The sequence below is a fragment of the Schistocerca piceifrons genome, chromosome X (genome assembly GCF_021461385.2).
Source record: "Schistocerca piceifrons isolate TAMUIC-IGC-003096 chromosome X, iqSchPice1.1, whole genome shotgun sequence".
Lineage (NCBI taxonomy): Eukaryota > Metazoa > Arthropoda > Insecta > Orthoptera > Acrididae > Schistocerca > Schistocerca piceifrons.
Genome location: NC_060149.1, coordinates 289426371 through 289440172, shown reverse-complemented (window position 1 = coordinate 289440172; position 13802 = coordinate 289426371). Strand labels below are relative to the sequence as shown.

The 13802-nt window shown below is 42.0% G+C and overlaps 1 pseudogene; it reads right to left on the bottom strand.

Moving 5' to 3' along the window:
* Positions 1-684: 684 nt before the first annotated feature.
* Positions 685-803, bottom strand: LOC124723668 (annotated as a pseudogene).
* Positions 804-13802: the final 12999 nt, after the last annotated feature.

Sequence of the window (13802 nt, the reverse complement as noted above, 5' to 3'; positions counted from 1 at the left end):
CAGCCTACTTACAATGTTATTAAACGAGGACGCAGACATGAATGCAACTCGGCAACTATTAAGACAGCATAAAACCTTTTTCTTACTAGAGAAACAGTAAAATTTATTGCATGTTAATACGTATTTTATTTGTTTTAAGGAAAGGTTCAAAAATACCAAACAGTTTTGATGCAATTTAAAAATATTACATTAACGCTTTATAATTTGGCACACTGAAAATTGCCTCCAGAATTTTGTACTATGTATGAAGATTTCAAGTTATAAATTTAATACCGTTTCTCAATGTCACGTAATACGTGAAGATCATTATTAATATGTTGGAAGGATTGCCCAGCGTCGGTAATGTCCAAATGTTTTAGCTTGGTGCTCTGTGTGTCAGAAATTGGAATATATATTCTTGCCGCACATAATTTATAGATAATTTATTGAATCTATGCCACATAACAGTACAAAATATTTAGCAGTAATTCACGTTAAACAACACTGTCCGGACAGGCCTTCGTGGCCCCACGGTACGGACCGGCCGCCGTGTCATCCTTAGCTCTCAGGCGGCACCGGATGCGGACACGGAGCGGCATGTGGTCAGCACACTGCTCTCCAGGCCCTTGTGTTTTCGTGACCGGTTCCGCTCCTTCTCAGTCAAGTAGCTCCTCAATTGGCCTCAAAGGCTGAATGCACACCACTTGCCAACAGCACTCGGCGGACCCGGACGGTCACCCGTCCAAGTGCTAGCCCAGCCCGACAGCGCTTAACTTTGGTGATCTGACGGGAACTGGTGTTACCACTGCGACAAGGCCGTGGGCCGGAATAACATTCCACTTATGACAAAGGTCGTCAAACAAAATAAAATATAATTATAATAGAACTAATATATTGTAATATGTGAAGCTCCTGTATAATTTATTGTTAATTGTATGACCGGTTTATATATAATTAGTACATGCGCACTAAGTGGTAGGAGCATGTAGCCGAAATATGTCATGCCAAACTAAATACCGATATTACCCTCTCTCGACTGTTTCTTGTGGTGAAACCTTAAGGTTGCTGCTTAAAATTTTCATTTTCATCAGATTCCCAAACTGCAGAAAGAAATTTAATCCCTCAGTGACCGTTGCAGCATGTATTTGATAACATAAAACGTCACATTCATTTAGGTGAGCAGCGTAATGAGGGCCGCTTTCAACAATTTTTGCAATTTTATCATATTCGTATAAGGTTGCGTTGGTTTGTGAACAACTTGTATAAGGCTTCAGATATACACAGGTGCTTAATCACTACAAATACCGAACAATCATAGCACGTAAACGCTTTCTAAAACTTTTGTATGTAACAAAAAATGGTTCAAATGGCTCTGAGCACTATGGGACTTAACTACTGTGGTCATCAGTCCCCTAGAACTTAGAACTACTTAAACCTAACTAACCTAAGGACATCACACACATCCATGCCCGAGGCAGGATTCGAACCCGCGACCGTAGCAGTCGCGCGGTTCCGGACTGCGCGCCTAGAACCGCTAGACCACCGCGGCCGGCTGTATGTAACAGAAGAATTGTAGTTTTCTTTGATAAATTGGGATAGTGAATAAGAAGAGTACAGCATAAAAAACGTAGGAAGTTAATTTATATTTTGGTAGCGAGAATAAGTTTCTCAGTGCCAACGTGAATGTAGGTCCAGCACAAGAAAAAAAGACGATTAATGTTTAACGTCATTTGAAAGATGAGGTCACTAGAGACACAGCACAAGCTCGAGCTGGGGAAGTATAAGGGAATCACTGCGAAATTTGCCTTAGGTGATTCTGGGAAATTACGGAAAACCTAAATCTGACCGAACTGTGATTTTAACGGCTTTCCTCTAGAAATGCAAGTCCACTGTATTAACACTTCATATATGGCATTAGTGTGATCGCTGTGAAATGAAAAGAGACGAAAACCAAATCACCATAAAGACAGATGTTGTTTCAGGATGTGCTGTAAAGGAATGCTTCCGAATTTTTAATGTGAAAACTATTTACACTTTTTAAATAAAACGAACGTTATTAACATTTTACATATTTGTTCTTCATATCTGCATATTTGTTTCTCAACGTATTCACCCTGGCGACAAATATATTTCTACCAACGATAATGTAGTTTGTTGGTACCTTCACTGCAGAATGTCTGACTGCGTTGACGGAGCCACAACCTCACCTCTACTTGCACTGCTTCATCCCTGTGAAAGTGAAGTCCTAGAAGGTGTTCTTTAACTTTTGGAAACAGATGAAAAACGGATGAGTCTAAGTCGGGATTGTATGGAGGATGATCAGTGACTGATGGTCAGTATTCTACATCTACATGGATACTCTGCAAATCACATTTAAATGCCTGGCAGAGGCTTCATCGAACCGCTTTCACAATTCTCTATTATTCTAATCTCGTATAGCGCACGGGAAGAATGAACACCTATATCTTTCCGTACGAGCTCTAATTTCCCTTATTTTATCTTGGTGATCGTTCATCCCTATGTAAGTCGGTGTCAACAAAATATTTTCGCATTCGGAGGAGAAAGTTGGTGATTGGAATTTTGTGAGAAGATTTCGTCGCAATGAAAAACGCCTTTCTTTTAATGATGTCCATCACAAATCCTGTATCATTTCTGTGACACTCTCTCCCATATTTCGCGCTAATACAAAACGTGCTGCCTTTCTTTGAGCTTTTGCGATGTACTCACTCAGTCCTATCTGGTAAAGATCCCACACACGCGCAACAGTATTCTAAAAGAGGACTAACAAGCGTTGTGTAGGCAGTCTCATTAGTAGGTCTGTTACATTTTCTAGGTGTCCTGCCAATAAAACGTAATCTTTGGTTAGCTTTCCCCGCAACATTTTCTATGTGTTCCTTCCAATTTAAATTGTTCGTAATTGTAATTCCTAGGTATTTAGTTGAATTTGCGGCTTTTAGATTAGACTGATTTATTAGTGAAACCAAGGCGTCGGACTGTTACATATGTCGCAGCGCTCGTGTGTAATCAGACATTGTCATGCTGAAGGAGTGGCTAGTCCATGTGTGGACGAACTTTTCGAATTCGAAACTCGGTTACAACACTGATATAGTTACATTACTCACCGCCATGTTTCACGCTACAACTCGGAGCCGTCTACAGGCAGATAGCTGTAAATATGCAGACACGAAGGATATAGATGTCAAATGTCAATAATGTCTGTTTTATTTAAAAAGCCTTAAGAGTTTTCAAAGCAAAAATTCAGAAGCGTTACTCTTCAGCTCGCCTCCGTATAAACATATCACAGTAGTTTCTCATATTTAAGAATTGTTCAGAGGACTGGTCTGCTAAAAGGATTCATCAGCAAAACTGCCCTCGGACGTGAATTCCCTTTACATCCTCATACAATTATAGTTTGTTGGATAAGTAATTTATGCACTTACATATGTATAACATGTAATTATAGGCATCAGTATTATGAAGTATTCAGAAGGTAGGATAAATGAGCTCAAAACATTTGTCACGTATTGAAAATAAAACGGAGTTCACATTATAACTGCTATATGTCCTTCGAGTTATAGAATAACGACCAAATGACTCAGTTAAAGACTATTCGGGACCCCTTCGCTGTGACAAATTGCTGCACTTAGGCTCTGGCGGTGACAGGTGTATTTATAGACCTACGTGAAAGCTCAACCAACGCTGTCAGCAATACCCATAGCGTCATGCGGATCGCTACAGTGTAGAGTTGGTGTACGCACATGAATTCAGCTTAGCCAAACTACATCTTCAGAGGCATCGCAGTCTTGCTACGATACTGGTCCGTGCCCTATCCCGAGTACAAAGGACTGATTCATATCTGTCTTACTTGGATATTAAAATCTACTGAGAGTTTTAGGTGGTTAAGTAAATTATTCTTTGAAATTCGGAGATTGTGTTGAAACCAGGTATAGGTATAATGGAGAGCATTAATGTGTAACTATGGTTTCCGAGCCAATACAGTGTGTAATAGAGTTGCTCTCACAATCGTTGGGATCTTAAGCCCCCTGTTACTGTTAGAACGCGGAGCTCAGCTTTTTGCTATGCCGCCACGAACATACGCGCTAGGCTACTCATCAGGTCTGTATGCCAACATACCTAATCTGATTTACGTTTATTAGCAAGTCTGGTTAACGAATGGTGACACGGTAGTCTCTCCGTTCGTTTAGGATCTAGCGTGTGCATTTAAAAATACACATAGGGCGTGCGTATCGGTTGTAAGTGCCAGGATATTTAGACCTATCTTGTTTCATGCCATTCGTGGGAGAACGACTGCTTAATTACCTATGCACGATCCTCAACTTTAATATTGGATTCACGATCCTTTCAGAAGGACTACATAGATAGCAAGAAGGATGTCCTACAGTAAGTCGTTGACAACAGTATTGGATATGTTATGATACATGAACAATTTGTACCAGGGTGGAACCGATCATATATTTCCTGTTATCCGCCAGCAATTGTCCTAACCGTTTAACTATCTAAGAACACATCCAAACCTGACTCAAACTTTCATTATCACCCAACTTTTCACCCATGATTTCCGATTATTACATCGATAGGTTATCACACAGGCTCTGTCAGAATAGTACTATTGTGGGAAAGAATTTCGCCACCGATTGCTGCTTATCCTGCCACAGGGATATACTCTAATGAAAGGTAATGCATTACAACAAATGTGTTGACCCATTAGTGCTATTTTCACATACCACGTGGGAGAACCTGTGGTTGTTGTGCTCTGAAATGGTAGGTTGAAACAATAGAGACAAAGCTTGAGTCAGGCCTGGTGGCGTGCTCAGATGGACTAATGATTACGGCGGTTACTCGCGCAAAGGAGAAAATCATAGTCAAGTTCCAGTCCGGCAGATACTTTCGATTGTGACCACGTATTCAGTATAATTCAAGTCCAATCTTGATCAACGGTTTTTATTGATACCATTTCCTAACAATGCATCTTGCTTGAGTTCATTGCTGCAGGTAATCATTTTGCGTCCCTCATAATGACGGTAAGGTTGTCAAACGAATTCAGCTAACAGGTCGTCAGTACGTAGACTTTTACAGGCCATATTCTATACTAGCCGCCGAATTAGTCTGCTGGACATCCCATATACGGAAGATTGAATCGAGTTGATCGTTTACTGAACCTCGCATTTCCTGTCCCGTTCTTTAGTGAAACAACAAATAGCTCCGATAACGTTGGAAGCTGAAGAAGTGAATTAAAATTTGTGCTGCGGCCGGGACCCGAACCCGGGTTTTCTTGTTTACTAGGCAGCAGCACAAATTTTAATTCACTTCTTCAGCTCTGTGCTGCGGCCTAGTAAGCAAGAATACCCGGGTTTGAGTCCCGGCCGCAGCATACATTTTAATTCACTTCTTCAGCTTCCAACGTTATCGTAGATTAGGGAAAATTTAATTTGAGATCTATACGATCACATTCAGTATAGCACTTCTCCATTACGTCCAATTCTGGGGTGCTATTCCAATGTCGGAGAGCCCTGGTAATACTGACAATATAAGGGGAGATGTGAATTGGAGTTTGTGTTGGGGAGGGTACTTGATTTGGGTAGTTCGTGCAGCTATGTTGACAATAATGCTGTGGTGGTGTAATGGTCAGCATATTAGCCTAGTAAACAAGAAGACCCGGGTTCGAGCACAAACTTTAATTCACTTCTTCAGCTTCCAATGTTATCGTAGATAAATTAGAAACTTAAACGTGTCAGAGAAGATTTAATTTAAGAGCAATTAGCTCATTCATGTAAAACATTTGCGAGACACTGGCTGCTAATATTTTATATTAAGGGCGTGACAGACCATATTTATAATAAGCTCAGATATTTTGCAGAAGATGCAGTTATCGCTAATGAAGTAATATCCGGAAGATGCCACGGAAATATTCTGAAAGATCTTAATACGATTTCAAATTAGTGCAAAAATCTGGAAACTTGATTTTTCATAAATGTACAACTGTGAAATTCACAAAACATAGAAACATAGTAACTTATGATTACCATATCAATGAGTCACATTCGGAATCAGTCAACTCGTCTGGGTGTAAACATTTGTGGGGATGTGAATAATTACAAAGATTCAGTCGTGGGTAAAGGAGATTGCAAACTTCGGTTCACTGGCACGATTCTGGGAAAATTCAGTCTATGTAAAGTGAAAATTGGTTACAAAAGTCTCATGTGACCCATATTAGAATATTGCTCAGTAATGTGGGACGCATACCAATAGGACTAACAGGGAATATTTAACGGATACATCGATGGCCAGCACGAATGGGGAGCGTTCATTTGACCCACAGGAGAGACTCCCACAAATTCTGGAAAATCTGAACTGGAAGATACTTGAAATTAGACACCAAAAGTCCAACAAATTACCAAGAACTACAACCAAGTGAGGACTCTAGAAATATACCTTAGCCTCCTACGTATCATTCCCATAGAGACCGCAAAGTTAACATAAGTCTAATTAAAAATCCCACAGAGACATTTATGCGGTCATTATTTCCTCAGACCTTATATAACTGGAACGGGAATTAAAACTAATACGTGGCAATATGAGAAGTACCAACTGCCTTGCACTTCACGGTGGTTTTTAGAGTATGTGTGCTGGAAAGTAATGCCTCCGAATTATGTGAAAACTCTTAAAGATTTTTAAACAAAACAAACGTTATTAACGTTCTTTATTCTTCATGTCTAGATACTTTCAGCCCTCTGCCGCTAGAAGGCACCCAGCTATAGTGTGTAAAATGGCGGTTTGTGACGTAACTACACTCCTGGAAATTGAAATAAGAACACCGTGAATTCATTGTCCCAGGAAGGGGAAACTTTATTGACACATTCCTGGGGTCAGATACATCACATGATCACACTGACAGAACCACAGGCACATAGACACAGGCAACAGAGCATGCACAATGTCGGCACTAGTACAGTGTATATCCACCTTTCGCAGCAATGCAGGCTGCTATTCTCCCATGGAGACGATCGTAGAGATGCTGGATGTAGTCCTGTGGAACGGCTTGCCATGCCATTTCCACCTGGCGCCTCAGTTGGACCAGCGTCCGTGCTGGACGTGCAGTCCGCGTGAGACGACGCTTCATCCAGTCCCAAACATGCTCAATGGGGGACAGATCCGGAGATCTTGCTGGCCAGGGTAGTTGACTTACACCTTCTAGAGCACGTTGGGTGGCACGGGATACATGCGGACGTGCATTGTCCTGTTGGAACAGCAAGTTCCCTTTCCGGTCTAGGAATTGTAGAACGATGGGTTCGATGATGGTTTGGATGTACCGTGCACTATTCAGTGTCCCCTCGACGATCACCAGTGGTGTACGGCCAGTGTAGGAGATCGCTCCCCACACCATGATGCCGGGTGTTGGCCCTGTGTGCTTCGGTCGTATGCAGTCCTGATTGTGGCGCTCACCTGCACGGCGCCAAACACGCATACGACCATCATTGGCACCAAGGCAGAAGCGACTCTCATCGCTGAAGACGACACGTCTCCATTCGTCCCTCCATTCACGCCTGTCGCGACACCACTGGAGGCGGGCTGCACGATGTTGGGACGTGAGCGGAAGACGGCCTAACGGTGTGCGGGACCGTAGCCCAGCTTCATGGAGACGGTTGCGAATGGTCCTCGCCGATACTCCAGGAGCAACAAATTTGCTGGGAAGTGGCGGTGCGGTCCCCTACGGCACTGCGTAGGATCCTACGGTCTTGGCGTGCATCCGTGCGTCGCTGCGGTCCGGTCCCAGGTCGACGGGCATGTGCACCTTCCCCCGACCACTGGCGACAACATCGATGTACTGTGTAGACCTCACGCCCCACGTGTTGAGCAATTCGGCGGTACGTCCACCCGGCCTCCCGCATGCCCACTATACGCCCTCACTCAAAGTCCGTCAACTGCACATACGGTTCACGTCCACGCTGTCGCGGGATGCTACCAGTGTTAAAGACTGCGATGGAGCTCCGTATGCCACGGCAAACTGGCTGACACTGACGGCGGCGGTGCACAAATGCTGCGCAGCTAGCGCCATTCGACGGCCAACACCGCGGTTCCTGGTGTGTCCGCTGTGCCGTGCGTGTGATCATTGCTTGTACAGCCCTCTCGCAGTGTCCAGAGCAAGTATGGTGGGTCTGACACACCGGTGTCAATGTGTTCTTTTTTCCATTTCCAGGAGTGTATATCGCTGCATGAGGAACAGCATGCTGTAATAGAGTTTCGAATTTGAAGAGTTCTTCCACATATGGAGCACCATCTCCTTCAGCATGAGAATGGCAAAAGACACACGAGGGCTGCGACATCTGCAGCAATCCGACGCCTTGGGTTCACTGCCATCTATAGCCTCCTTACATTCCCGACTTGGCCCTATCCGATTTTCATCTGGTTCAAAAACTTAAAGAACATCTTCGAGGACTTCCGTTCGATAGTGATGAAGTGGTGCAAGCAGAGGTGTGGTTGTAGCTCCGTCAACAATGTCAATCATTCTACTGTGACAGTATCAACAATCTGGATTTTAACGGAATTTTAATGCGGGGATTTTAATGCGAAAGTAGGAGAAGGAGAGTTTTTCAAACCTACTTTTGGAAATAAAGGTTTACATGAGGAAAGTAATGAGAGTGCCATTCGGCTGATAAATTTTGATACATCAACGGACATTATTATTATCAGCACCACATTCCCTCATAAACGTGTACATGAGGTGACGCCACAATCTCGTATTAAGTAAAATATGAATCAGGTTGAAGGCAGTAAGTGAAACGAAAGTTAGACCTGGGAACGTGACGAAATTTAAGCTGGAAAATGTAGTAGGAAAATAAGAAACACTAAAATATAAGGCTGAAATTTCGAAGCGGTTTTACGTTCTAACTAGCACGTCGAAAATCATAAAGTGAGCAGTAATGAGTGCTGGAATAGAATTAAAGAAGTCATCCCCTCAGCTGTAAGTAATAATCTCCTGAGAGTAAAAAAAGGGAGGAAGAAGTGGTTTGATGAAGAATGTGAGGAATCTAAAGATAAGGATACGAAATTATACCGGAAATGGCTACAAGCAAATAAGAATCCTGAAACAGAACTTAGTCTATGTATCGGCATGCACAAAGACAGGCTCATAAAATAAATCGTAAGAAAAAGAAGCAATAGCTAAAACAACAGTTGAATCAATTCACGAATATCATCAAAATAATGACATTCGGAAAATATATGTCACAGTCAACGAAAGTGACAGAGTTTTTAATTATATATCTACGGTGATGACGGGCAACATGATTACTGAATCATGCAAAATTTTACCATCAAACAAGGAATATTTTGACGATCTACTGAATAATCAGGGATTATCAAAATGGCTTTCGAAGGAATAGATCCAATACTGACATTTTTACAATCAAAATAATAAACGAAGAAGTATGGGAATGTAAACGAGAAATACGTTACTTGTTCAGCAATTTTATGAAACCTCATTGACTATACACAGGCAAAGACTGTGGAATGTGATGAAGGTATTGGGATTTGTAATTAAACTTGTAAATCTTCGTAAAATGCGCATGGATAGTAAGCAGAGTTTTGCTAAATGGAGTAAAATCTGGCTACTTCAGAAGTAAGGCTGGGCTAAGGTATGGAGATATTCTGTCCCTCCTTCTCTTTAATGCAGATTTGAAGGGAGTTGTGAGGAAACTCAAACTAGTACCTACTGGTATCCTCCAAAGAAATAAAGTTAAGGATTTAGCGTATGCAAATTATATAGTACTCACTGGAAAAAAGTGAAATAGAGGTTAGACAGTTATTTGTGGAGATCCTAGGAGAAGCATCCAAACTTGGTCCAAATATAAACGATCAGAAAACAACATACATGATATTTCGAAGATGTAGAGACGAAGGAGACAACTAATCGCATCAAATAATCAGCAAACATAAATTTGATCGCGTTGAACATTTCATATTTCTGGGGGCAATGATAGACGAACAAAATCAGAGAGACGTAGAAGTGAAAATGAGACTGCAAAATGCTAACACGTAGGTATTAGTACTCTATACAAAAACTTTTAGCGTCTAAACTGCTGACAAGAAACACGATAATTAAACTATATAACACGATCTTCAGATCGCTCCTAACCTATACACCAAAACCAAGGAGTTAAACTAAAAGGGAAAAAAATCAATTACAAGTATTTGAAAACAAAGTTTATAGGAAACTGTTTGGCCTATACAGTGATAATGAATCGCAAAGCAGGAAGAGAAGACAAAACACAGAAAACTCAACGCTCTCACAACAAGCAACAATAACGACCACAATAAATTACAAAAAAACTTCAGTGGGCAGGCCAACTGATGAGAATGAAAGAGGATAAGTTGGTTTCAGCAATATTCATGGAAAAGTCGCTTAGTAAGAGACCAAGGGGGAGACCCAGGATTACACGGGCAAATGAAATTAAAGTACTATGCAATAGGATGGGCACAAACAGTTAGCAGGATGTAGCTGCAGATAGACGTATTTGGAGGCAAAATGTGAGATCGGCACGGGAGGTTCGAGTCCCTTAGAAGCCAAGAATAAGAAGAAGAAGAAGAGGAAGGATGGTGGGAAAGCCAGTGTTTATAACATTCTCCTGCTATTTATAGATGGTATCACTGTTTTATTTGGGACATACGCGTCCTATTGAACTCGAAACGGTATAAATTTAGTGAACTGTTTTTTGAGAGTCAGGAGTGGAATCTGTAAAAAGAAGAGAATAAATAATAATAGTGCGTCAGTAATATTAAATTATTAAAAAGTGCAGCTCTCTTAAATTAATACATAATACTACTTTGCAATGATTACATGTGATAACAGTTGTTATCTCTTACTTTGTTTGCGTCGCCTCCTTATCTTTCCCACTGGAAGACGATTTCCTACCTCCGATCTCCTATCTGGAGTCAGTCTTAGGATTTTTATCTGTCTCTTATCAGTTTTTTCACCTCTGGCAATGTTTGTTGATGTGGAAAATTCTTAGTTGCACCGTGGTTCGGAATCCACGTTAAACTGTAGGTCCCCATAACTGGTGTGTATGTCAATTCACTGGTCGGGGGAAGGCAACGCCATACCTCCTCAAACAGGACAACGCCTAGCACAGCGCTGTGTTAAAAAATATCTTCGGATTGACGACTGATTCTCTTTTACCACAAAAGAAAGCAATGACAACAGGCCACAGGATCAAAAATACACAGAGGGAAGAACCACGTCAAATCGCCGCCCTACCAGACGTAAGAGGCATTAGCAAGGGTGGGCAAGATTATGCGCTGAGGTGGATTCAAATGAATCTGCTGCAGTAACAACAAAAGAAAAAACTTCTGGATTCCACTAAAAATGTCTTCTATAATCTTCACACACGAGGAGTGTACGAGCTTAGCTGTGGTTTTCGACTGGCGAGACAGAACTCCCTATCACAGAATATGGAGACAAGTTGGTGGGTTCACAAAATTTATCAAGGTAGGCACTTATTACTAAGAGAAAAATCAGTGAGGCCACCAAATAGCAGAGCGGCTGACTAACATGAACAGAATTTGACGCACTTGATTGAGAGTTACTGCAGGACGTCGGGCAGACCCTACTTTGTGGAGCTGTCTTACCGTGCACCGTATAGACACCACACTGGAGGCTACAGAAAACACTTACAGGCGCCATTGGCTAATGCGTGACCAACGCTACGTCACGATGGCAACCAATAATAGTTAAAGTACCCATGATATCTCTCCCCCTCGATTCTGCCATTTTCGCGTGGAGGGCTGGTACCGTACATGTAAAGCAGTAACCACACACCACAAGTAGTCACACTGATGACGGCAGTCTGTAATAATAGTCGAAATGTCGGTAATTTTATCACATTATGAAGTTACCACACACGCAGCGAATTTTATTGAAACAAGCTTGGGCTGCAAAAGCATGTGCTCGTATCAAGTCGCCACTGATCTGTGCAAAACTGAAATAGTTGTGGAAAGTGAAAATCCGATGATAACTTCCTCCTCAATAGAAAAATCGGTGTCTTCTTGTCCGTGCTGGACGATACATATCATGCAAATAACGGCAAGAAATATCTTAAGCGATGTTATGTCTGATAATGACTAGTAGAGGTAACTGTATCTGTACATTTTCAGTACACCACTGTAGCAACAAGGTGAAAACCCGCATTCCATGCGCCACACAGTGGGGCTGTAGGCTTCAAGTAATTCATAAACCGAACAAAAGATGATAGCACCGCACGCAAGTGGGGCATTCCTGTCCCTGTGGCCACTGGTTCAAATGTGTGTGAAATCTTATGGGGCTTAACTGCTGAGGTCATCAGTCCCTAAGCTTACACACTACTTAACCTAAATTATCCTAAGGACAAACACACACACCCATGTCCGAGGGAGGGCTCGAACCTCCGCCGGGACCAGCCGTACAGTCCATGACTGCAGCGCTTTAGACCGCTCGGCTAATCCTGCGCGGCGTGGCCACTGAGAAGCATATATATTGGTGAGGTACATAGACTTATCCTTCCGGTATCCTCCTCCATCCCTGATAAGCAACAAACCCTGTATTGTGTTATTTACGATCGATACGACCTGCTATAACGTTCAAGTGGTACCTTCCTTCGTCCGCAGCAGAAGTGGTACGGGGTAACATTTGACTATAGAATTATCCTTCACCCGAGGCCTTCCAGCATACCCATATACTGTACGTACAACTCCCGGTAAGATGTTACTGGTACGTAATACGTGATGAGTACTTATGATATTAAATATTGCGAGAACCGTTCAAAATAACATAATTCTGTTTTTACGTAGGTACAATTAGTCTTCATTAATTAGCGAATTCTCTCTTGTTATATAGTATCCTTAATTACTGATATATCGATATGAAATCAGTTTTTTAAAGGAACTGCTATAATCTTTGCTCCTAGTATAGTGTGAAAGACACGAATTCTGCGACATTGATTCTATGATAATCGATAAGTATTTGTTGGGAGAAATTATAGTAGTTAGTACAGGGATTTAACTATTTTCCCGGCGGGGTCAGGGATTTTCTCTGCCTCGTGATGACTGGGTGTTGTGTGATGTCCTTAGGTTAGTTAGGTTTAAGTAGTTCTAAGTTCTAGGGGACTGATGACCATAGATGTTAAGTCCCATAGTGCTCAGAGCCATTTTTTGATTTAACTATTTTGAACATCAAACGAATTGCTACGTTATGCTTTAGTTCGTAATTTCATATCCAAATAAGGTAAAGCATCGCCTAGTAGAGAGAGGAATTGGATGTTGCAGCTCCTGATGCCGCTATAAAATTGTCTGAGAGCAAAGGTAGCTCCATACTTTGCCTGGCTATGAATGTGTAACTAGTCTCAGTTAGGTGAAGCGATCCGCTAGCCAGGCGCGACAGCTCCACTTGCTTTCACGGACTTCAAAAAAATGGTTCAAATGGCTCTGAGCACTATGGGACTCAACTGCTGAGGTCATTAGTCCCCTAGAACTTAGAACTAGTTGAACCTAACTAACCTAAGGACATCACAAACATCCATGCCCGAGGCAGGATTCGAACCTGCGACCGTAGCGGTCTTGCGGTTCCAGACTGCAGCGCCTTTAACCGCACGGCCACTCCGGCCGGCTTCACGGACTTCCTCAAGCTTTTATAATTTTGCCGTTCTAAACAGTCATTCTAAGTTATAAGCACTGTAATTTCTTCCAGACTTGTTACTGGGTTTCGAAGAATGAAATGCTGTTGAATATTTCTCTTCCAGATCTACAACACTACTATCAAAAATTGCTACAGT